We start from the raw sequence: 3,746 nt of genomic DNA, 5'->3' as shown, positions 1-3,746 counted from the left end.
TAAATTGTAAATTGTGGAACTTAACTTGGAGAAACGAAACATGGACTATGAAGGACATCATTGTTATGGGCTACGGTATCGTTTTAGTCATATGGGGGTCTAACGTCCCAAAAGGACACTGAATATAAAGAACACCGTAATGCAGAGCTCCGGAAGTTTCATCATCATCATCATCATCATTTATTATCTCCTAAGGGCCCTGGGTTGGGCATTACATAAGGGGGGAAACAAGTAAAGTATTCACGTGGTCATATAATTAAAAGCTAAAAAAAGCGGAGAGGCAAGGTAACGTTATATATTCTTTCGAAACCGCGGTTATTGAAAGAGAAAAAGGGAAAAAAAGATGAAAAGAACACCCATGCCATTAGGGAAGGGGTACAAATCAAAATTCACGTTTGATTATGAGTAAAGCAGGAAATGGTTAGTGATAAGGAGATTATCTGGTAAACTGAGCTGATATTAGCTGCCTGAATTTAGAGTTGTCAAGTTCATGGACTACTGGTTCAGGAATCGAGTTCCATTCTTCAATGGCCAAGGTTAAGAACGACGTAATAAATGAGTCTGTCGAACCAGTTATGCGCTGCGCGCTCATAGAATTGGAAAGACGACTTGAGGTTTGTACAGGTGGTACTAAAAGGAAGGTTCTTAGGTCAGGGCGATTATAATATAGATTATAAAATAGGCACAGACGTGGAACCTTCCCTCGCGGGGCTAATGACTCAAGGTTAATGGATGATTTAATGGTACTATAACCCGCCTATCATAATCAATCAGAGCCCATGAAGCGAGTCGCCCGATCCTGGATGCTTTCAAATTCAATTAGATATTTCTGGGGTTCTTTAAAGTGCAGTGAGAATGCACAGTATATGGGCCTCTAGCATTTTACCTTCATCGCAGTGCGACTGCCTCTGCAGGGATCGAACCAGCGTCCATAAGGCCAACAGCCGAGCCCGGTAACCATTGAGCCACCGCAAAGGCTTGATTAGGCTACAGCGAAATGCACACTACAAAACCGATCCCAGTGTTAACCACAGGGGTATTTATGTATACTCCTGTGATATATATATATATATATATATATATATATATATATATATATATATATATATATATATATATATATATATATATATATATATATATATATATATAAAACCCTGTGGAGAGCGAGTGAGAGAGAGACGTGCAAGGGTTGAGCAATGCGACACTAACCTGGCAGATAGCTGTGACACACACAGAAACCGGCGGAGCTTATCATAAGAAGGTTGCACATTCCAAGCTCCCGTTAAGGTTTTTGCACAGATTGTTCTTCGGGTGGCTGCCGGCCTCTCGCCCAATTATCTTATTCGCAGCGACACGGTGAGCAGGCGGCAATTCGATTTATTTAAATTCATTCCACTACCACCTACCCATCGTGTGGGCCACTTTTTCGGGACATTGGACGGGCGGACAAAGACTGCTTTAATCATGAACAGGAGCTGGAATGCTACGGCCCTGAATTATCTTAACAGTTGTAGTCGATTCTTGCGCGATACAGTGGTAGCCGTCCAGTGCACGCTTCTTTTCAACAATGTGGCATGCACAATAAAGTGCGTGTTCACCATTCAACCTTGTACAGTAAGACCATAACAACCTGTCCCCTACCTTTAAGTTCGAAATACATACTATTTTTATAAATACATTACATATGGACAATAAGTTATTCTACCTCGATCCGGTTATTTGGTTTTCACTTCAACTCCGCCTGCGAAAGGCAGCCTCTAAGGCACCTTGGCACCCTCTAGATTTTATTGTCAAGCTTTCTCAATGCGTGCAATTTTCTCCAGGACTTAACAGGTAGGAACTTCCCGGCACCCCATACACCTGCTAAGATATATCGCCACCATGTTTGAAGACCATTTAGAAGCAAAAGCCCCAAGAGTGCATACCTTGAAGAAGAAAACAGCGAGCTGCGCAGCGGCGCGGCTAGGAGCGCTCGCCCAAGGCCGGCGGCCATTAAATCACTTAATTGCCATCGATCATCACGTCTCTTTCTTCGCTGGCTGTCACGTAACGTTTGGTGGAGCTTGCGGGGTATCATTGGCATCCTGGTCTGGGGAACTTCGGTGTCCTGCGTCAGCTGTGGTCATCGGCCGTGAGTTCTTGGCCTGCGACGCTCGGTCCTGCCCCAGCCTTTCGGACTCGAAGCGACCTCGCCGTTGTTCCCCCCGCTCCGTCCCTCACCCAAACCACTCAACACGATGAACTGAACCTGGCTCAATGACCTGATCTACCGACCCCACCAACCCTATACGCCGCTTACATCTCGAGGCTCCGTCCCCTGCCCAGGCCGTTCGGCGCGTCGTGGGGCCAGGACCGTCGCTCCTGGCGACCTGCGGCTCGGCAGCTTCGTGGACCAGGATTCGTTCAGCCATCTCATTCAGCGTGGCGACCAGCACCTCACCACTTTCTCGTTCCTGTCCAACCATCCTCTGAAGCCCGTAACCACATCGCGCGACTCGTTGCCACCGACCGGGACGATCGCTCTGTGGCCCCGGGTAGTGTGACGAAGACATTGGCGAACTGTGCAGTGGCGCGGGCAAGAGGGCTCTTGCCAGGCCAGCGGTCACTAAATCACCTCATTGGCATCGATCATTGTGTCTCTTTCTTCGGCTGGCCTCCACGTAACAAAACTCTGCTATGCTTCCTCCGAATGCCAAGATCTCAAGTTAGGTAGAGGCAAGGTAACTTTTCGTTTGACTGCATTGCATTGGGCTACTAAAAAGCTCTGCCAGGCAGAAAACTATTGGCTAGCGAGCTTACCGTCTCGCTGGCAGCCGCGAGGACTGGAACAGCGCTTGAAGCTCAGAACAGACAAGGCGACGGCTGAACCACACGTCCGATGCGCTGCAGGAAAGTGGAGTAGTTCATTATTAGTTTGTTTATCGTGTTCAGGATACCAGCTTCAACCAGTGGACGCGGACAGCGCAGAACGCAGTAAGGTACATATATAAAGTGCAATGAATAAGGGCTGAACTGATCGGAAATACGTTGCAGAGTCGACAGAAACAGCGGAGGCTAATGTGCACACATATCCTATACATGCATAACATACACACATTTCCTATACGTACATTACATATGCCCTTAGTTATTCTACGTAAATTTGATGTTTGGTTTGCACTTAAAAAGAGATTGTGAAAGGCAGCCTCTAAGACACTCGTAGGAAGTGAAATGCGCTGTCTTCCAGCAAACGGCGCCATTCTCATGAGAAGTTTATGATAAGTTGTTGTATCGTGTTCAGAATACCAACAGCAACAGGTGGACACGGGAGCGCAGAAACCAGGAAGGTACACACATAAAGTGCAATGATTAGGGGCTGAACTGAACGGAAATTCATTGCAAAGCCGACAGAAACAGCGGAGGCTAATGTGCATGACGAGAAGGGGCCAGACTCATCGAGTGAATCCAGAGGCAAAGGGCGCTTACAGAAGCGAAAACTACATATTAAAATCTAAAATATGCGCTGAGAGCACCGTACCAATGTTACAAACACAGCGATGAAGATCGCCTTGATTTTTCTTCTTCTTTTCAGCATCCACCCATTATTTCGTCACTCACGCTTTCTTGTCAAGGACATAAGCCTGCGCTGGATGCGGCTCGCTATATGTCGTCTATGTCAAATTTTCCCGGCTGCCCCTTCCCAAAAAAAGTAAGGATGTATGCACAAGCGCATTTTATGCCTGGAGTCGTTCGTCGCTGTTACC

Source organism: Amblyomma americanum, chromosome 2, assembly GCF_052857255.1.
Source record: "Amblyomma americanum isolate KBUSLIRL-KWMA chromosome 2, ASM5285725v1, whole genome shotgun sequence".
NCBI lineage: Eukaryota > Metazoa > Arthropoda > Arachnida > Ixodida > Ixodidae > Amblyomma > Amblyomma americanum.
Note: the sequence above shows the minus strand (reverse complement) of the source record.